This window comes from Myxine glutinosa, chromosome 1 (assembly GCF_964187855.1).
Source record: "Myxine glutinosa chromosome 1, kmMyxGlut1.1, whole genome shotgun sequence".
NCBI lineage: Eukaryota > Metazoa > Chordata > Myxini > Myxiniformes > Myxinidae > Myxine > Myxine glutinosa.
In genome coordinates this window covers 416,294,121-416,316,905 of record NC_136261.1, presented here as the reverse complement: position 1 = coordinate 416,316,905, position 22,785 = coordinate 416,294,121, and the positions used below count along the sequence as shown (strand labels likewise).

At 44.1% G+C, this 22,785-nt stretch overlaps 1 pseudogene across 1 annotated transcript in view; it reads left to right on the top strand.

Annotated features, from left to right (window-relative positions):
• LOC144889617 (E3 ubiquitin-protein ligase Midline-1-like) overlaps window positions 1-22,785 on the top strand; it is a 489,173-nt pseudogene that overhangs the window by 84,319 nt on the left and 382,069 nt on the right. The gene's annotated exons all lie outside the window — the stretch shown is intronic.

Below are 22,785 nucleotides of genomic sequence, written 5' to 3'. Positions count from 1 at the left end.
TGTTTCACAGGTAGGATGATCCATAAATGTGTGGTAGGGGGCTCATCACGGTGTTTCACAGGTAGGATGATCCATCAATGCGTGGTACGGGGCTCATCCCGGTGTTTCACAGGTAGGATGATCCATAAATGCGTGGTAGGGGGCTCATCACGGTGTTTCACAGGTAGGATGATCCATCAATGCGTGGTAGGGGGCTCATCCCGGTGTTTCACAGGTAGGATTATCCATAAATGCGTGGTCGGGGGCCCATCCCGGTGTTTCACAGGTAGGATGATCGATAAATGCGTGGTCGGGGGCTCATCCAGGTGTTTCACAGGTAGGATGATCCATAAATGCGTGGTAGGGGGCTCATCCCGGTGTTTCACAGGTAGGATGATCCATAAATGCGTGGTCGGGGGCTCATCCAGGTGTTTCACAGGTAGGATGATCCATAAATGTGTGGTAGGGGGCTCATCACGGTGTTTCACAGGTAGGATGATCCATCAATGCGTGGTACGGGGCTCATCCCGGTGTTTCACAGGTAGGATGATCCATAAATGCGTGGTAGGGGGCTCATCACGGTGTTTCACAGGTAGTATGATCCATCAATGCGTGGTAGGGGGCTCATCCCGGTGTTTCACAGGTAGGATGATCCATCATTGTGCGATAGGGGGCTCATACGACATTAGTTGGTGAACGTAAAGATCCCAAGGTGTCCTTTGTGAAGAGCAGGTGAGCTATCGCCGGCATCCTGAACAAATTACAGAACAAATCCACCGTAACCTGCACAGGTCATTGGTCATCAACATCACAGGTCCCTGCACTCAGTCAATGACGCCACCCCGACACCTTGTGCCGCATTCCAAGAAGAAGAAGAATCCATGATTAAACACCACACCTGGTTCTGTTCTGAAACCACGTCAGTCCAAACACCATTGAACTTACCGCTCGTTTCACTCACAGTGAAATGTACCTGTTGGAATTCTGCACCTATATCTGGTGGTGGATGCTTCTTCATCACCCTCAGGTATTGTGGGATACCTGCCACGTGTTTACTGTGTGCAGTGGATATCAGGTGTGGCAGCATGTTTATACCAGAATGAGGTGCTGTCCCCACCTGCCCGCTCCTTTAGCTTCCACAAACCTTTTTAGTACGAGGACCATGTTGATGTACACAAGACACCTTGGTCGCTCTTGGTTCTTGTACAAGTTTCCGGCAACACAAGGAACGACTTTGCTGTCAATCTCTCCAGGTTAGACCACTCACCTTAGTCTGGAAGTGCTGAATTCCTGCCCATGGAGCTCTCCAGGTGTTTTGGTTCATGGATCTGATGTAACAGCTTTCAACACCTCATCATCGTTACCTGAATGTTGGTAGATGTTGTGGGCGGTGCCACGCGTTGGTGTTCCTTCCAGTGTGTGTTCATGGAAGTCCAGGTTACCAATGGCACTTTGAGGGAATCAAGAGCTCACCTTGTTCCTGGTCCTCCTCACTAGTCCGTGACATGGAAGCGATACATCTCTGGCTCATCGATACCTGATGATATTGACAAAACGGGTCAATATTTAAACTCCTTCTTTACCCCTGGTTTGTTTTAAGGTGTGAAATGCTGGTGGAGATACCTGCTGCAGGTGCACAAATACCTTGATCCACATTGAGCACTTTTTCCCGATTTCTCATTCAGTTCCAATTTTAAGTCTGACGCATTCATCTCTGGAGTTACATCAGTCACCATCCAGGTCACGTGATTGTAGAGTGACATAGGTACACATTCAGGTGCAGACTCATGGCGATGACTAAACAGCGATGGAGCACCTTCTGGATTCTTCTTCTTCTCAGAGGTGTCTTTCGCATCATTCCGGAATGATTTAGCAGAATGGTGGAAGATAACGTTCTTTTCAGAATGAACACCTGTGGTTGGGGATTCGTTTCCACTTCCATCTGCACGTTTCTTCAGGCAGGTAGCCTTTGATGGAAGATAACCTGTTGACATATCTGATGAACAAATTATTTACCTTTTTGCGAAGATTTACCTTTTTGTGGTTCTATCATGACCTTTGATCCACGGTCTGTGTCGTATTCTTCATTCCTTTTTGAGATTGGAGCACCTGTATGAAGTGGTATTCACCACAACAGGTACGGATAACCAGCACCTGTGGTTGTGGTGAAGTTAAGTCAGAAAGATGATCATGTTCGGATCTTCAGATAAGTTACCATCTTTGCAAGAGGTGAACCACTGCAGAGCATCATGTACTGGATCACAGGTGTGTTTCATCTGCAGGTGAGACTTTGTCATATCTTTACACAACCAGGACTTTTGTACCTGAAGTCATTATCAATCATTTCACCATATACCTGGATACGGTGTACCACATCATCATCACCGAGTACCTTTTCTTGCTCCCATATCACATTTTGTCGATCCTTCGTACTCACAGGTAGTAGTTTATGCTCACCTGTGCGATCTCGCTCCTTCACACAAACGAAGCACTGATTTCTATGGTCTATGGATTTAGTAGCGGATGACCCAACGTGGATCGACACCTGATGATCCCAAAGTTCGTTGCTGCATTTTTGTCACGTGTGTTGGAGACGTGATGATTTCACTTCTTCACAATTTCCACATGTGACATGACATCCAGGTACATTCTCAACAAATTGACATCACATGCAGTTGTGACAGTTGTGACAGGTACCATCACAGGTACCTTCTCAAGAAATTGTTCTTCTTGTTCATTCAATTCTTTTCTCATACTAAATGCTACATCATCAGTTCTGTTCTCCACTGCACAGGAGAGTGCTGGGATCCCTTTAAGGGTAACTTTTTGTAACGTCTCAGCGGTAACTTCTGACATGTGATGTGACGTTTCCTCGTGCGTACATCATCCATTATGTCGCCTCCTCGAGAGGTTACCTGAAACTATATTAAATGGACAAACATTAGACATTCATACCAGTGATCCATTAAACCTATATTATGATGATAACTTACTGTTCGACAAGATAGCAAACTGTTCGACAAGATAACAAACTGTTCGACAAGATAACAAACTGTTCGACAAGATAACAAACTGTTCGACAAGATAACAAACTGCTCGACAACATAACAAACTGTTCGACAAGATAACAAACTGTTCGACAAGATAACAAACTGTTCGACAAGATAACAAACTGTTTGACAAGATAACAAACTGTTCGACAGGATATCAAACTGTTCGACAAGATAGCAAACTGTTCGACAAGATAGCAAACTGTTCGACAAGATAGCAAACTGTTATACAAGATAACAAACTGTTTGACAAGATATCAAACTGTTCGACAAGATATCAAACTGTTCGACAAGATAACAAACTGTTTGACAAGTTAACAAACTGTTCGACAAGATATCAAACTGTTCGACAAGATAGCAAACTGTTCGACAAGATAGCAAACTGTTCGACAAGCAAACAAACTGTTCGACAAGATATCAAACTGTCCGACAAGATATCAAACTGTTCGACAAGATAGCAAACTGTTCGACAAGATATCAAACTGTTCGACAAGATATCAAACTGTTCGACAAGATAGCAAACTGTTCGACAAGATATCAAACTGTTCGACAAGATATGAAACTGTTCGACAAGATAACAAACTGTTCGACAGGATATCAAACTGATCGACAAGATAACAAACTGTTCGACAAGATAACAAACTGTTCGACAGGATATCAAACTGTTCGACAAGATAACAAACTGTTCGACAAGATAGCAAACTGTTTGACAAGATAACAAACTGTTCGACAAGATAGCAAACTGTTCGACAAGATAGCAAACTGTTCGACAAGATTGCAAACTGTTCGACAAGATTGCAAACTGTTCGACAAGATAACAAACTGTTCGACAAGATAACAAACTGTTCGACAAGATAACAAACTGTTCGACAAGATATCAAACTGTTCGACAAGATATCAAACTGTTCGACAAGATATCAAACTGTTCGACAAGATATCAAACTGTCCGACAAGATATCAAACTGTTCGACAAGATAACAAACTGTTCGACAAGATATCAAACTGTTCGACAAGATAACAAACTGTTCGACAAGATAACAAACTGTTCGACAGGATATCAAACTGTTCGACAAGATAACAAACTGTTCGACAAGATAACAAACTGTTCGACAAGATAGCAAACTGTTCGACAGGATATCAAACTGTTCGACAAGATAACAAACTGTTCGACAAGATATCAAACTGTTCGACAAGATATCAAACTGTTCGACAAGATAACAAACTGTTCGACAGGATATCAAACTGTTCGACAAGATAACAAACTGTTCGACAAGATAACAAACTGTTCGACAAGATATCAAACTGTTTGACAATATATCAAACTGTTTGACAAGATAACAAACTGTTCGACAAGATATCAAACTGTTCGACAAGATAACAAACTGTTCGACAAGATAACAAACTGTTCGACAAGATAACAAACTTCGCTTAAATAAATTAAAATAATAAATGAAACAAAACTGTCCGATTTACAACAAACCTACCGGAGGAGAATTCTCTGTACACGTCAGGATGTACACCTGGTGGTAGTTTGACGTCACCTGTGTGAACGAATCACATTAAAGAGATTCTTGTGATGATGTAACAATCGAGAGATAAAATGACGATTCAACAATGGGTATGGTGACGTCACAATGTTAAAGGTCGCCTCATCACGCGAGTAAGGAATCCTGAGAAGGTGTCGCATCATGTCCTGTGATGAACAAATTATACTTACCTGTTACCTGGCGGGAGACAAAACCGTGAACCAACAGGTGGTGCCCTCAGGGCGAGATATACCCATTACACTCCAGGTGCGTTACCTGCCCTTCGTAAAGGAGACCGTGGGATCTTTAACGTTCGCCAACTAATGCTAGCGCACAGGACGTCCGGCTTTTCGTCCATCCGAGGGACGAAGATGAACACATTGATGAATCACCTGTCTGCGAACACTTGCACGGCAGTTTATACCTGGGTCGGGATTCGAACCCAGCCGTCCAGGGTTGAACCTGAAACACATTTTGAAGATCGTTTTCAGAAGTAATAGTTCGGAATTTAAAAAACTCATTGGAGAATAATCAAGATAATATATAAGGGAAGCAAATATGGAGGCTTATTCCGAAGCCAAGGCTTGTATCGATATGACGATGGATTAACAATATAAATGATAAACGATAAATTATATTAGGATACCGAATGGTAAAAAATGAAGGGAAAATCGTGAAAAATACAATGATTAACAATAACAAGAGTAAACAAATAAAAAAGAATGAAATAACAATAACACAAGACTTGCAAAATTGAATAGGAAATGAACGAGTAGGAAGGAGACAAATAATAATACAACATCAAACGTTGTACATAGGAAGAGTTAAACCGACTCACAGACGACTGAGGCCTTCACTGCTCCATGAATTATATTCCAAACACGTGGCACAAATTAACGTAGAGAATTCATGGAGTAAGATGTGCGGGTAAAAGGTGGGAATAAGTTATGTTGTGATCTCTCGTGAAATGAGAGTGGATATCATGGACAACTGTAAAGTAAGATGAAAAAACTTGTGCAAGAAGTTTGTTAATTTGTTTGTACATGAATATCCCTGTATGTAATTTATGAATGTGACAAAGTGTGAATGTGTTGAGTTTGGTAAAAAGAGGTGCAGTTTGGTCACGTGGGTGAGAGAAGGTGCAGATCCTTATAGCGCGATTTTGAATAACTGAGAGTGAGAGCAGCTGATTGTAACTGGAGCGTGCCCAGACAATGTTACAATAGTTCAGGTAAGGGAGGATTCAGGTATTATAGAGGGACAATAAAATATAAGGAGGAAGGAAGGTTCGAAGTTTGGACAGAAAGTTCGTGTTTCGATAAATAATCTGAGCAATCGATAAAATAGGATTAGACCGCCAGGTGAACAGTTTACGTTTTGTATCCCAGAGTAGACCAGAAAATCACAATACGGAATTTACATTTCATCAAAATCATCCGTTCACAACTTTTTGAGATATTCTGCTTTGTATCGTCTTTGGCCCAATCTCCCAATGGTGAAGAATCACTTAAAATTTTCTACTAGCCGGATCCGGATTTGGATCTTCACCAAAATTGAATCGATTCTTCCTTGTCACACACCCAACATGTCCAACAAGTTTCGTCCAAATCCGTCCGTAACGTTTTCAGATATCCTGCTATGTATCGTTTTTGGCCCTCTCTCCCAATGGTGAAGATTCACTTAAAAATAAATAATTCTTATATCCGAATTCATTTTCAGATCTTCACCAAAATCAAATCGAATCGTCCTTGTCAGACACCCAACCGTTCCACCAAGTTTCGTCCAAATCCGTCCACAACTTTTTGAGATATTCTGCTTTGTATCGTTTTTGGCCATATCTCACAATGGTGAAGAATCACTTAAAAAATTAGCGTAGCCGGATCAGAATCCGGATCTTCACCAACATCTAATCATTTCGTCTTGCTCACATACACTACATCTCTGCCAAATTTTGTCCAAATCCGTCCACAACTTTTTAAGGTATCTCACTTACAAACGGACAGACAAACTGTCACAAACCACTGTCACATCCACTGTCACAAACGGACAGACAAACAGACAGACAAGCAGACAGACAAACAGACAGACTTGGGTGAAAACGTAACATCCATCCTCCTTTCGTGGCGAAGGTAAAGAAGAGGCCCAAGTATATATCCTTGAAGAACTCCGTGGCTGATAGGTCTCAATGAAGAATTAGAGATTTTTACAACTGTAAATTCTTGCCTATTAGCAAGACGAGCGTGACTCAGTGCGCTCCGCACCCCTCATCATGCATCGTTTCAGAGGGATAGGCATCTTTGACCATTTCAGTGTCTTTTGGGTCTTCATGGTGTTTTGCGTCTTCAGGGTCTTTTGGATCCTCTGAGCCTTCAAGGGTATTTTGGGTCTTTGGGTTGTTTTTGGGACTTTGGGGTCTTTTGGGTCTTCGGTGTCTTCAGGGGCTTTTGCTTCCTCTGAGTCTTTAAGAGTCTTTGAAATATTTTGGTTCTTCTGGGTATTTAAGGGTCTTTGGGGTCTTCAGAGTGTTTTGGGTATTTGGGGTCTTTTGGGTCTTTTGGGTGTTTTGGGTCTTTGGGGTGTTTTGGGTCTTCAGGGTCTTTGGGGTCTGGGCACGCTCCAATTACTTTTGGGTCCTCACACCTTGCTCGGCTTCCGCAGTTGAAACCAAAGCATTCAGAATCATTGGTACCTCCCACGATGAAGCTGATTCTGAGGGCCTTTCTCTCTCTCACCGCAGGCAGGTTGGTGGTGTTTCTCTCTTCTACCAACTCTTCTCTGGCCTAGCTCCCCCTGCTCTGTCTGTGCTCTATAACCCCAAATATCCCACAAACTCCCACACTCTCTTCAATTCCATTTCCTCCCCCCAGGTCTTTAAAACAGCTAATCACCACCATCTCTTATCTTTGTGAGGCCATGGTGGACACTGCACAGTGGCACCATTATTGATCCAGGTGTGTTAGACCAAAGTGTTGGAGGCTGGGACAAAATATATAGGGTAGCAGGACCCCATCTCCAACTGGCTAAGGGAGCGACGGCTCCATTATTGGGTTGCGGGGTTGTGGCCATAAAGATGGGCAGTCTGGAGGTAAATGTGGTGGCTTCGGTGGCCGAGGTGTGTGACCAATGTCTTCTGGGATTGAGTTTCCTGGTGGAACACGACTGTCAACTAGACCTTGGGCGAGGTCACATGTGGTTGGGTACTGAGAGGCTGCAATTGGTTGGAATGGGGGATGACTAGGAGGCGCAGGGGGTGTGGCTGGACGTGCCACACACTGTGACCGTGCCCCCCAGGTCCGAAGCCGTTGCAGTGGCGGAGTTGGCAACAGGTGCTCACCACATTGGCCAGCTTGGGTTCGTGGAGACGTTGTCCTCACAGGGGGCCAAATGATTAATGGTGGGTCGCATCCCCGTGGACACTTGTGGGCCTATGTTGGCGGTTTGGCTGTTCAACTTATCCGATAGCCCTTGCACGGTAAGGGGCGGAGCTGTCGTAGCCAAATGTAGTAGTGTAGTAGAGGTCACCGGACGAAAGGATCCACATGCTTTCCAGGTCAGCTGGACAAAAGGGAGAAATTTGGGGAAAATTGATTGACCCAATGGGAAAAAGGGAAATTAGGAGTGGTGGATGATACTCTTGGAACCGACCAACCTGCGATGACCTGCACTTAAGGGAAGGTTTACTGTCCTTGATGTTTACTGTCCCAAGTTTTCGGTTCTTTCTCAGAAATTGGGACATGGGTAATTCGGATGGGAGCAGGCGAGAGTGACCCAATCGTTGGTAAATCGGTTTGGAAACCAGAATTGTCTTGTTGTGTTTATGTTTGTTTTGTGTCAAGGGTTGAATTGTGTTTGGAGAGTGAATGTGGATTATAAGATGTATGCAGGCCATGGCAGTTATGAACACAACCACCATTTTTGCACTACCAGTGTTTGAGTATTGAATGGCAGCGTGGGAAAGAATGACATGTTGGATTTTATGGGTGGGGAAGGTGTGTATGTAAACAGGAATGGATCAAGCTCTGGAGGAGCAGTGACGGTGGCCCCCTCTGAGGTCATTTGGCCCTGGCAGCCAGTGGTGTCTGGAAATGGGGACCCAATGGAGGGGGCGTCTGGTTGGGCGACCAATGGCAGGGAGACCCTTGGCGACCCAGGAGAGGCTGAGAGAGCCGAGATGGTGCGGAGACCCTCCCCGGTGGGAGGTATAGCGAGGGTGCTGTTTGGTCGTCAAGGACCGAATAGTTAAAGGTGGGAAGGGGGCTGGGTGAAGAAGTCGTGAGTCGGGTGACTTGTTTTTGGACTCCGGGCACCACAGCCTGAAGCGTCCCCAACATCTTGGTTGTTTGGTACCTCCCCGCTGCCGAATTGAGGATCACACATGTGTAATAACATTTAAACCATGGATTTGCAAGGTTGGAATGAATGCTTTTGATTATTGGGGTTTATGGGTGAGTGTGTGGGGGAAGGTCCACCGATCCATGTCATTAAACTGTACCAGAAGGACAGGGCCCACGGGAATTTGGATTAGGTAAATTGGGATGGCTCCGCAGGTAACGTTGGGTATTGTGGCATCCACCAGGGAACGCAGTCTTTAGAAGGAGGCTGTACAAACGTTATTGAATTGCGGTTAACGTTTGTTGATCAATGGAGATTTTTTAAATGAAGGTAGATTTAAAGCTTGTCGTTAAGTTAGATTATTTGTGTGATGTCTGACATTTTCTACCCGCCACAGAAGTTGGGAGCGAGGTTTTTCTCCAGTGATTTTCCCCGACGTTTTTTTACATCTACAAGGCCCGCCATGCAACCGCCTCCAAAAACAACAACAAGAACACTGGTCAACAACATTTTAAAAGTTTTATGGTTCTAGTATATATTAAGATGATTCTAACCAACATAAATCTGTAGATTACGATTATGATATGCAATTTGCACGAGCACATCCAGTTTTTGAGAACCAATATACCACCTTAGGAATATCAGCCACAGCCGAAATTCCTCTTGTACTCACTAATCAGGACTTTGTAACGAGACTATCTGAGCTGGAAAGCCTTGCTTGGGATAGCTTTGTGGCTCTTGCTAACAATTACCTTGGAAATTTTCGAGCACCAAATTATGAAGAGCTTGTGGACAAGATGTTGAAGAGTTACCAGGCACTCGGTGCTCGAATGTCACTCAAGATACATTTCTTCCATTCTCATCTGGACTTCTTTCCACAAAATCTTGGCGATGTCAGTGATGAACATGGGGAAAGGTTTCACCAGGAAATTGCCATCATGGAGACTCGATATCAAGGCTGATTCAATCCAAACATGATGGGCGACTACTGTTGGACTTTACAGCATGAATTATTTTTTTTGTATACAAGATCGACGCTCGTGAAAGAGCTAACATGAATCACACAAAAAGTCAAACCGACACAAAAAAACACAAAATAAGGGGGGTGGTAGACAAGATGGGGAAAGAGGGGGACGGACACAAACACAACATTTGAGAGAAGGGACATCAACAGAACTTTGGGAGGGGGAGGGCTTGGGGGGAGGTGGGAAAGGTATAAAACATATGGACACTGCAAGGACTTCCAGGAAAGAAGTTGGTATTTCGAAAAAGTGTATCTGGGGTGAATTAGCAGGGATAGAAAAGATCAAGGTTTTGGGTGGGGGAAGATGAGAGATGGTGGTGAACAGCTGTTTTAAAGACCTGGAGGGAGGAGTGGGATTGAAGGGAGTGGGGGAGTTTGTTCCAGAGGCGAGAGAAAAGGGGAATGAAAGAGTGAGGGTGAGCAGAGAGCCTAGATTTTGTCAGTTTAACCATAAGAGGGTTGCTGCCAGATCTTGTGCGACCTGTAGGAATATTTGGGGGACAGAGTGCAGAGAGAGCTGGGGGAGCAAGGCCGGAGAGGAGTCGGTAGAAGACAGAAAGACCACCAACCTGCGTGCGGTGAGTGAGTGAAAGGCCCTCGGAGATAGCTTCATCGCAGGGATTCCAATGATTCTGAAAGCTTTGGCTTCAACAGCGTGAAGCCGAGCAAGGAGTGAGGCAGGAGCACTGCCGCAGATGGGGGAACAGTATTCCATTGATCTGCGGATGAAAGCCTTGTATGTGGTGAGCAGCTCAGGTGTGCCAAGGAAGGACTTCACACGACGGAGGATACCCAGTCGGCGACTGGATTTTTTTTTATTTTTTTTTGAATACTGAATCGAGGCTCGTGAAAGAGCTGACATTTACTTCACAAACAAATCAACCAGACAAACAAAATATATAAAAAGAGGGAGCGGAAGACAAGAGAATGGGAAGCACACAAACACTTGAGAGCACACAACATTTGAGAGCAGGGAGAGGGCTCGAGGGAGACAAACAAAATATATAAAAAGAGGGAGCAGAAGACAAGAGAATGGGAAGCACACAAACACCTGAGAGCACACAACATTTGAGAGCAGGGAGAGGCAGGGAGAGGGAGGGAGAGGGCTCAGGGGGAGGAGGCGTGGGAAGGGGTTGGGGGGGTGGGGGGTGGGAGAAGTATAAAACACAAGGACACCAAGGACTTCCAGGTCAGAAGTTGGTATTTCAAAAAGTGGAATTGGGGTGAAATTATCGTGGATAGAAAAGATCAAGGTTTTGGATGGGGGAAGATAAGAGATGGTGGTGAACAGCTGTTTTAAAGACCTGGAGGGTGGAGTGGGATTGAAGAGAGTGAGGGAGTTTGTTCCAGAGGCGGGAGAAAAGAGGATTGAAGGAGCGAAGGTGAGCAGAGAGTCTTGATATTGGCAGTTTAACCATAAGAGGGTTGCAGGCAGATCTTGTGCGACCTGTAGGAATATTTGCGGGACAGAGCCCAGAGAGAGCTGGGGGGGGGGGCAAGGCCGGAGAGGAGTTGGTAGAAGACGGAAAGACCACCAACCTGCCTGCGGTGAGTGAGTGAAAGGCCCTTGGAGTTAGCTTCATCGCGGGAGATTCCAATGATTCTGAATGCTTTGCTTTCAACAGCGTGAAGACGAGCTAGGTGTGAGGCAGGAGCACCAGCCCAGAGGGGAGAGCAGTATTCCATTGAGCTGCGGATGAAAGCCTTGTACGTGGTGAGGAGCTCAGGTGTGCCAAGGAAGGACTTCGCACGACGGAGGATGCCCAGTCGGCGACTGGCTTTGGAGGCCAGCTTGGAAATGTGGTTTTCCCAAGAAAGATCATGGCAGATAGTGAGACCCAAAAGCTTGAGCGACAGAACTTCTTGGAGAGGATTGTTGAGAAAGTAGATGGGAGGTTTTTCCAGTCGGTCTTTTCAGAGAGACATAGTAAGATTGTGAGATTTGTCAGGATTGAAAGACATGTTCCACTTGTTTGACCAGTCTGTGATTTTGTCCAGGTCTGCAGAGAGTGAGGAGGCTGTAGGCTGCCGATCTGAGGGATGAGGAATGGAGCGGCAGAGAGTGGAGTCATCAGCAAAGAGATGGAGAGGATTTTCCAGAGAGTCGCAGAGATCATTGATGAAGACCAGAAAAAGCACAGGGCCCAGAACACTTCATTGGGGAACTCCAGCCAGAACAGGGAGGGGCGCTGAGAGAAATCCATTCAGGGCCACACGTTGACTATGACCAGAGAGGAAGTTCCCAAGCCAAGCGTGGAGATTTCCATGGATACCATAGGAGAAGAGTTTGTTGAGCAGAGCTGGGTGCCAGACCATATTGAAGGCACGTGATATGTCGAGGGAGACAGCTCTGATTTCCTGTTTGGCATTGAGGACCTCCATCCATTCTTGAGACAGCAGAAGCAACATGTCCAGAGTAGAGTGACCTGGTCTGAATCAACATTGATGATCCAAGATTAAGCCAATGGAGAATAAGAAGGATTTAATGTCAGAATTGATGATGGATTCCACGACCTTGCTGATGATTGGGAGCAGGCTCATTGGTCTGTAGTTTCAAGGATCTGTTTTTGGAATATATATATATATATATATTGTTACGGACGCGGCTAGGATGTTAATTGGCAGAGCGGATGGCCGCCGCACCCGAACAGTTACCCCGACTAACCCGATTCCTGAACGTTGGCCAAAATCACGCCACACATATTCAATATGGAAACCTCTAAAGCGACCGAATGTGAAGAGGAAGAAGAAGACGTACAGAGGAATAACAGGATTTATTATTTACACACACTAAAGCAAAAGGAGCAGTCAAGGTTATATACAGGGAAATGGAAAAACAGGAGACACAGTGAAATCGTTAGCTTACCTATTAACAGTCTTAATTTACCCAGGGACAAGACACACAGAACAAACTCACGTACACGAATTGGGAAATTGCAGGTTGGTTTTTGCTGGAGGGAGAAGGTCGAACCACAAGCTGGAAGGCTTGGCAGGGCGCACAGCAAGCCGGTCCTTGTCAGGCTGGGAGCGGGCAGGGCGACGTCGGCACACGTATCTTGTTGCACGCGGCAGGGGCTGGTTGTCGCTGCATGCCTCGGGCTCTTTTGGTCCTCCCCTTCTTTCCAAATCGTCTGACGCGTCTTTCTCTCCGATCTCCTGCCTGCGCGATCGTCACACGTATTTCTCTCTCCTTGCGCGTCTCTCTCTCCGATCTCCTGCCTGCGCGATCGTCGCATGTATTTCTCTCTCCTTGCGTGTCTCTCGTGGGGGCGTCGTCGTACGGGTTATATATGCCACGCCCTTGAACCTTCACGAACCTACTCGATGTTTCTCTCCACACCCTCTCCAAGTCCAACCCCTTGTTCTTGGTTGGTTGAGCAGGGCTGACTCACTCCTCCCCTCTATGACGAGGTGGGGACACGCCTTTCTTCTCCGAGGTTACCTCGTGCGTAATGGAGTCGCGGTGAAAACAGCAACCCACAGCTGCAGCAAATGCGGTTTGCAGGCAGGAAAGGCTTTGGGAATGGGAATAAAAGGGGATCTATTTATTTGAATTCGGTGCACTTGTCAATTAATGTGTCAATTAATTTGATTGGAACGACGGCTCTCCCATTAGCAAGGGGGGTTAACCCCTTGTCAATTGTCAATTGTGGAAGATACACAGAATAAGGTCTGTGTGTGTGAAGAGTGTCAATTAATGGAAGACAAATCCTTAGCCTAATACACAGAATAAGGAAATAACTGTCAACAAGGGGGAAATCTATGATTGGCTAACGTGAGTGCTTATGAAATAACTACGGAACGACCGTTGACCTTTATACACAGACTGGAGGCAGGAGGGTCCAGAATAAAGCAGTAAAAAAAAACACAATCCTCATATCCACAACAATATATATATACAGTATTTATATATACAGTATATATATAGTATATATATATATATATATATATATATATATATATATATATATATATACATATATATATATATATATATATATATATATATATATATACATACATATATATATATATATATATATATATATATATATATATATATATATATATATATATATATATATATATATATATATATATATATATATATATATATATATATATATATATATTGTAACGGATTTGAGAAGTGTAACGGATTTGAGAAGTGTAACAATTTTGAGAAAGTGTAACGAATGTGAAAAGTATGGTTTTGTTGTGTGTAACACCCTCGTAATGTAAAGAATGGTCGCAGCTCGTCCTCTTAGTTAATTCCATAAACCTACACACAGGACACGATATATCCTTTTAAATAGTTAGTCCCTTATTCTCTGTGTAGGCTAAGGATGTGTTTCCCACTAGTTTGACTCTTCATTGCACCGAATTAAATAAGAGTAGGCCCTCCGACGCCCCATGGCAGCTTCCAAGTGCCAGGTTTGCACTTTGCTGCATTTTCATCTGCCGTCCACTTTGCAGCAGTTGACTCCATTATGCACGAGGTAACGCCGAAGAAGAAAGGCGGGTCTCCACCTCGTCATAGAGGGGAGGAGTAAGTCGGCCCCACTCATCCAACCCAGAACGAGGGGTTTGGCTTGAGGGGGCGGAGAGAGAACGTTTGGGGAAGGTTCGAAAAGGGTGAAGGGCGGGGCCTATATAACCCGCTGCGGGATGCTCCCAAAAAGAGATGAGCTGAGAGGAGGGATGAGTTCTGGGTCCAGGAGATGCGCTGGAGACGAGCAGGTGTGACCGAGCCGCTGTGAGACGTGCCGCGCTGCAGGAGAAACGGACCGGGGCAACGCAAGGAGCGCACGAGGCAGTACGGAGAAAGGAACTTCGCCCGCGCAGTTTGGGACCAAAGCTCGGCTTCTTGACGGCAGTGCCTTCTGGCCCGACCGTGCCCAGTACCCGCTGAACCTTCCTTGCCTCTAAAAGCCACCCATCTCCAAGCCATTCCTTCCTGCCTGCATTTCCCCGTGTAAGTGTGATCGTCCGTCTGTCTTTAATGTTGTCCTGGGGTTTATTAATTAAGCTTGAATAGGTAAGCTAATGATTTCACTGTGTGTCTGCTCCTTCCATTTTCTGTGTATAACCGACTGCTCTCGTTGCTTTGGCTTGTGAAAATACAAAATAAATCCTGTTATTCCTCCGTACTTCTTCTTCTTCTTCATTCTCATTCGGTCGCTTTAGAGGTTTCCATATTGAGTAGCTGCGGCGCGATACGGCCAAAGTTTGGGGTGAATCGGGTTTTAGTCAGGGAAGCATTGTTCGGTCGCGGAGCCTCCGCTCGGCAAACATACCATCTTTAACTACGTACCGTAACAATATATATATATATATATATATACATATATATATATATATATATATATATATATATATATATATATATATATATATATATATATATATATATATTGTTATGAATTTGAGAATGGTGTTTTTTTGTGTTGTAAAATATCACCCTCCTTCCTCCAGTTGTTGTGTATAAAGGTAAAACGTCGTTCCCGTAGTTATTTCACATACCACACGTAGCCAATCCTATATCCTTCTATACAGTTATCTCCTTATTCTATGTAGGTTACGGCCTTGACTTCCATTAATTGACACTCCATTGCACCAAATTGGAACAATGTAGATTCCCTTCACATTCCCCTTTTGTCATGCCAACTGCATTGGGCGGTTTTCCACGTGCGGTTTTCTGCATTCCACTGCTGCTGTGGGGTTGTGGTTGTTTTCGCTGCAAAACTCCATTAGCCACGAGATCCTCTCGGAGCAGAAGGTGGGAGGAGGCGGCCCAGCGCCGGGAACGGGGCGTGGCCTTGCCAACGCCTCCTCTAGGGGCAGGATCGGTAAGCCCTCGCGACCAATCCAGGCCGAGGTGAGCTCACCGATGGGCGTGTCATGGAGGCCGGTGGCCTGATCGCCCCAGGGGCAATATCAGCGCGCGCGGAAGCCTTTGCGAGAGTGGAGTTGCGTCAGAGAAACGGGAGGGAGTTCAAGAGAGAGAGAACCCGTTACGCCACATCCCCCCACCAGCAGCTTTGGCTACACCAGCAGTGTTGGCTCCACCAGCAGTTTTGGCTCCACCAGCAGCTTTGGCTCCACCAGGCAGCTTCGACCCGTTACCCCGCGGGAACCAGGATCGGCGGCATCGGTGACCGTCGAGGTCCAGCCCGACGTCCCGTGCGGGATCAAGCCCGAACCACCTGCCCCAGCTGAACCTTCCTCTCTCCTTCCAGTCCTTCATTCCTGCCATTCCATCCTCCTGTGTACGTGAGTTTGTTCTGTCTGTCTTATCCTGGGGTATAAGTTAAGCCTGTTTAGTTAAGCTAGAGTTTCACTGTGTCCTTCTGGTCCGTCCCTCTTTCTGCCTTTATTTTATTATCCTTCCTTCTTCCTTGGTTTCTTTTGATTGTAAATAGTAAATAAATTATATTCGTATTTCCTACTCCTGTCTTCCTCTTCTTCACAATCCGTCGTCTTTGTCTTTTCCCAATTGAATACCTGTGGCGCGATTTTGGCCAACGCTAGGAATCGGGTTAGTCCTGGTAACGGCTCGTGCCGCGGTTGCTAAAACTGCTCGGAAATTAACATCTGTCCGCGGTACAAGCGAGGCTGTACACTTGTCTCTCCGGAGGGAGCTGTGCAGCGTCAGGAGCGGCGACGGCAGTATAACAGACAAGGGGTTAACCCCCCTTGCTAACGGGAGAGCCGTCGTTCCGTATCCGTAACAATTGGTGTCTGGGAGTGAGATACGAGGCCCGAACCAAATTTTTTAAACATCTAAAAAAAATTTGGTCAAAATTTGGAGCGGCCGAAATTTTGTTTAACATCTCAAATTGAGTCGCGCCATGGATAATCAAGGTGACGGGATGCCGGTTGGGGAGTTAGAAGAGGGTTTAGAATCGACCCAGGACCGCGGGGAAATGTATGTGGGGGAAATGGAGGAGAGCTATGAGGAGGTGGTTGAAGGGGTGCCAGGTGCACAAAATGGAGACGTTGCGGCAGTGGAGTCCGCACCACCAATGAATTTGGACCTGTTTATGAAACAGATGATAGCCTTTATGGTGAAGACAGACGATAATTTCAAAGGGATGGAAAGCAGAATGAGGGACGAAGCGAGGGATACCAGTCAGCAATTGGGGAGGGCAATGAGGGACGAAGCGCGGGGTACCAGTGAGCAATTGAGAGACGGGTTAAACAATATGGGAAATAAATTTGAGGGTTTAGACAATAAATTTGAGGGGTTAGACAATGATTTTATGGGGTTGGACAATAAATTTGAGGGGTTAGACAACGGGATAAAAGGGGTGAAGAATGGGTTAACGGGGCTAGAAGACAAAATGGACGGCAAATTGTGGGAGATAGGGGAGCAATCCGCCCGGGAAATTAAACGAATGGGAGAACAAATAGAGGGGGTAAGAATTGGGGTGGAAACCAAACTGGATGCTCAGAGGGATGAATTGGAACAGATGAGGGTGGCATCTACTAAAGAGATGGGAGAAATGGGGGAGGAGATACTACGAGGTGTGGGCGAGGATGTCTCGGGGGTACGCGAGGAGGTAAAGCGAGGTGAGAAGCATATGGAGAAAGAGGTGAGAAATAGTATGGCTAGGTTACAGGGGGGCATAGAAGATCTAACAAAGGGAGTAGAACAACTGACGGTGGGACAAAAGGAACTAGGGGATCAAATAGAAAAGAACACTGCAATAATCGGGGGGTTATAGGTGACTCAGAAGGAGATAAAGAACGAACTCATAGCGACAAAGAAGGAATGTCGGATGGTACATGAGGGGTTGACAAAGAGGTTGGATGAGGTGACAGACGCAATGGAGACGAAAGAACGGGAGGTGAGGAAGCACATAGAAACGGTCAAGGTGGCATTAGAGGAAGAGATCGAGGGAGCGCACCGGGAAATGAAGGAGGTAAAATAAAAATTAGAGGAGGTGGAAGAAGGGGTGAGTGAAATTAAGAAGAGATGGAGGGAAACTAAGAAAGAGATAAAGGAGGAAGTAATGGAATATGTGCAAGGTCTGTGCTCAAATCATGATGGTGAGCTTGCTAACCAAATAAAGAGTTTGCAGGTGGCGGAGGAGGAACGGAGAAGAGGTGCCGAGGTGAGTGGCGATGTACTCGGAAATGTATATGGTGTGAGGGGAGATTCAGTCGGCTTGGGTGTTGGTGTAGACCCGGGTGTTCACGAGGGACCGATGGTGAGGTGTATGACTGGTCCGAAGTGTATGGATAGAGGAGGTGTGCAAGGAGGTCTGGCTATGGGGAGTGAGAGGAGTGGTGGTGAGCAAGGGTGTGCGGGTATGGAGTGGGTAGCGGGTTGCGGAAGGGCATCGACACCAGGTGGGGTAGTGTTTGGAGGGACGGGGGATGCGCGGGAGCCCCCCGGGAATAGTGTACTGTGGGAGCCCGAACGGTTTGGTCCCGCGTTGATCCCGCAAGGAGTGACGCACGGGGTCCGGCCTTCGGGCGCCCACAAAGTCCCACTCGCGCCGTATGACGGCAAGAGTGATTTGAGGGCGTACCTGGTGCAGTTTGAGTACGTGTGCAGAGGCAATGGTTGGAATCCGTACGAAGGTGTACACCTTGTGGGGGCACTGCGCGGTGCGGCGGCGGAGGTGCTGACAGCTTTACCACCGGGTGCTCTCACCCTGTCGGCTCTCCGTGCGGCTTTAATTAACAGATTCGGTATTGAACAGCAAAGCAAGCTTGTTAAAGCGCAGCTTGCTCAGCGAAAACGCAAGCCCCAGGAGACCATCGGGGAGCTTGCCCATGACATTCGCCCCACAGTGGGGATTGCACACGCGGACATCGCAGCGAGTTCCCAGGAAAGCTTGGCGCTGGATCACTTTATCCAGGCCCTTCCGGATCTGGAGCTATGACAACAGCTCGCCATGTGGCGCCCGCAGACCATGAGTCAGGCGGCCGACGCTGCAGCCCGTTGGGAGGCAGCGAGGCCCCTCGCCCGGGGAGGCGAGCGCCACTCAGTGGCGGTGCGTCAGGTAGGGCCCGTGATGGGGGGCGGCCCCCCCTAGGGGGCCCGCCCCGACGGGGGCCCTGACCTGGAGAGCATGGTTCGGAGGCTCGTGGATCGGCGCCTAGCAGGACCTGGACCATGGCAGGCGGCTACAGCGGTGGCACCCGGTAGTCCACGACAGAGTACCCCAATTCGGACATACAGGGGGGGGGAATTTGGAATACTGGAGGCAAGCACCTTACCAGGTGAGGTGTTATAACTGTGCTTGGCTGGGAGTAGGAGAGATATGTTGCTTCTGGGACACCTCATTTTCCCATTGACTTACATGTTAATTTCCTCTCACTCTCATTGTCCATTAACACCTCTATTTCTCCCACCCTAATATTTATGAACCCTTTGGTCTTATAGACCTATGATCCCTTATGAACCTCTATTTCTCCCACCCTGTTCCCCACGAACCTTTTGACTATAGCACCTATCCACAATGTTGTTCATTAGACCACTCAAACATCGACCCTATGAATATTTGTTTATGTGTGGGAAATAATTTAATTCTCCTGCAACTCTCCTCACCGTCCAATATATTGACAAAGAAGATGTTTGAGTTTGGTTCTGTATTAAGATATTTTAACTGAGATAAGATAAAATGATAAACCTCCCTCAATGTTCTTGTCTGAGCGCCTCCCGCTCCACACACCATTTTTAAATTAAAGTATATATTTTCCTGACAACCATCAAAGTTTTCAGTCCACTCAAAAATATTTCCATCCTTTTTACCCAACTCACCGGTATTTAAATTAATTCTCTTATTTGTTTTGTGAACTTTTTTACCAGTTGCCTTTTCAATTATACCTATTTGATATTTTTCACATTCGTTATGTTTACCATTTATATACCAAGGTTGATTACACCTCCACTCTTTAGTCTGGTTGGTACTTGGTTCTATCATTTATATAATAGTAAAAAAAGGCGGCGGTAGCCCGTTAAAATCCCTAACCCCATTAGCTTATCACTTATATATATATATATTACCACTTATATATCTTATCACTTATATAACCATAAGGGAGGCTATCAATTCCATTTTCTAAAAGAAACCTCTTATCATCAAAAGCCCCCAATGCTTTCTTATTCATCTCTTCTGTATATAATTGATGTTTATAACTTCTTATTCCATTAATCTTTCTAAACTCTTCTTTTTTTGTTGTTAAACAGTTATAATAATCCTTAAAGTTTATTGTCTCTTTAATAACATTTTTCTTTACACCTTTTAACTTCTTATCAGTCTTTTCAACGTTATTCACAATGTATTTATAAGCATATGCCTTAGACCTCAATCCCACAAATTCACTCATAACATTTCCTCCTAATTCATCCTTGAACTTTCCAATCACCTTTTTATTTTTAGAAGAGAACAACTCACTCCCTGGACTGTAATTACTTGTATCATAGATATTAATGTCCTTTTTCATGTCTGAATAAACATCATCAGTATTAATTTTCAAAATAAAACTATCTGTATCCATATAAAGTAGATTAACATCATTTTGATATTTCTTCCTCAAGTTATTGTAAAAGTAATCATACATCAAGGACTTTGATAAATCAAGTATTGAGGTACCAATGTAAATAGGTTTGTCCATTTCAATACTCTCTTTAACCAAATGGATCGCACAAAAGTTCTCAGTAAAGACCTCGGCTCTTATAAAACTCGGTCTATTAATTAATTTTGATGCTTGTTCCCAAGATGTTGATAGTCTGATATTTTGTCTTTTCCTCACATTCTCCATGGTCTTACCAAAGACCGCATTATTCATCCATTTATAAAAGTCTTTCTCAAAATCTGTTTTTGACTCTGTTCTTCTTTGTGTATTAAAATCAATGTACCCCTTTAACCAATGACTTTGATTGAACTTTAGAACCCGATGGATCTTCGCTACTCTTACACCTTTTGATAAATATTGTCGCAAATTTATTTGGTGTAGAACATAATTTTTCTTGTTATATAATGTAGTAAGTAATTTTTCTGTTGATTCACCTTTTACATCAAACGATTGTTGATAATCACTCAACCATTCTTTCTTTGGAATTTCTTTCTCACAAGCAAATGGAAGATCTTTATGTTTATTATGAAGTTCTTTGGGATATTTAAAATCGACCTCAAAATAATAACCGACCTTTGAATCATCCAATTCTTTTTGTGTAGAGATACATACATCTTGTAAAACCTTTTTGTAGTCTTTTTCCTTTACCCATTTAGTTTACCATAAGGAAGAGCTTGAGACATTGCCCAGCCATACAAGTTGTTTGCGTCATAATACATGAGATAGGAACTATCTTTCTTTGGATCATAATCTGGAAGATATTTGGTATTTGCTTTTGAATATCTTGATGAGCAGACTTGTGAAATTCCCCCTCTCTTTGCTCTCTCTATCATCAGGAGCATATCAACATCGGTTATCAAATCCAAACCTTGTTTAGTCATTTTCAACATAGCACTCCAAGCAAGACCCGGTGCTTTGAAATAATGAGCAGGATCCAAGCCATATCCAGAAAGCCACACGGATCTAAATGCTTCGAATACATCTGCTAGAAGAAGGACATCAGTCTTGAGATAGAGATCATGATAATCACCCATATTATTGATATTGTAAAAGTCCCAAACTTTCTTAGCATGTTCATAATCATCATCTGAAACATTGCTATTATTTAGAATATTGTAAAAAGCTTCTTTTGGCGGAAGTTTCTTTTCATCAAATCTTTTAAATGAATCCATATAGTCGTACGGGTAAATTCCCTTTTGTGTTAGAAAATCTTTATCTAAAAAATACTCTGAAAGACATGGAAACTCTTTTAGATTTTGAACCAAGTTAGCCAATGGACTTGCCATGAATTTAAATGTATCAAGAAATCTGATATGAGTAATAGGAGATGTGTGAATTGTTTTTGTGAATGAAATGTATTTCTGATCCGTGTTTGGAATTGCTGAGATACTTCCAGAAGTCTTTGAGAGTTCCTTGATAAATAGATGTGTATCATAATGAGCGTTGTTATGAAGAAAGACAGGAATGAAAGAGGGGAGTTTATAATTAATATTACAACTTTGATGTGCCGGTCCTCTATATTTACCAGTGAGATGACAATGATCTCTAACCTTTAGACCTTCACCAATTTTCTTCTCACAAATATGACAAACATTGTTTTTTCTAAATTCCCTTTTCTCTTCACTCGTCAAGTACATTGGTTTATTGGTTTCTCTCATTATCGTGGTTAATCGAACACAGTCTTTTTCTAGTCGTTTCACAAACTCCTCTGGGGCATTTGAGCCTCTATACTCCTCTACCTTGTTATATTCATGACCAACGGATGATTTGATATAATAACAAAATCCGCAAGGAGCATGTTTTTGATATTTATTTGTGTATGATTCTTTTGGATCTGGAGAAGCAGTATCAATTTTTTCTAAAATACTTTCAAAATCAGCATATATAACAAATGGATGTTTTATTGTTTTCTTTTCATCTTTGAATGAGATCTTTGAGCCTTCTTTAGACATTTTGATTACCGTTGATTTATGTTCTCCACAATACTTTGAGTGTTTATCCAATCTTTCTTGTGAATGGAAAAAGTTAAGACAACGTAAACAAATGTATATTTTATTTGTTCTTTTACATACTTGTGGTTTTATTAATTTAGCAATATCTTTGATGTATGTGTAATGTGAATTTTTCTCTGAATTAAAATATAGAAGATTAATATGAGTTTGTTTACAATTGTCAGAAAGCTTTAAAACCTGAATGTTGCTTGTTTCTGTTAGACCATAAACATTAACTGATAAATTATTCATCTTTTCAAATTTAGGAATATCATTTAAAGTCATCGGAA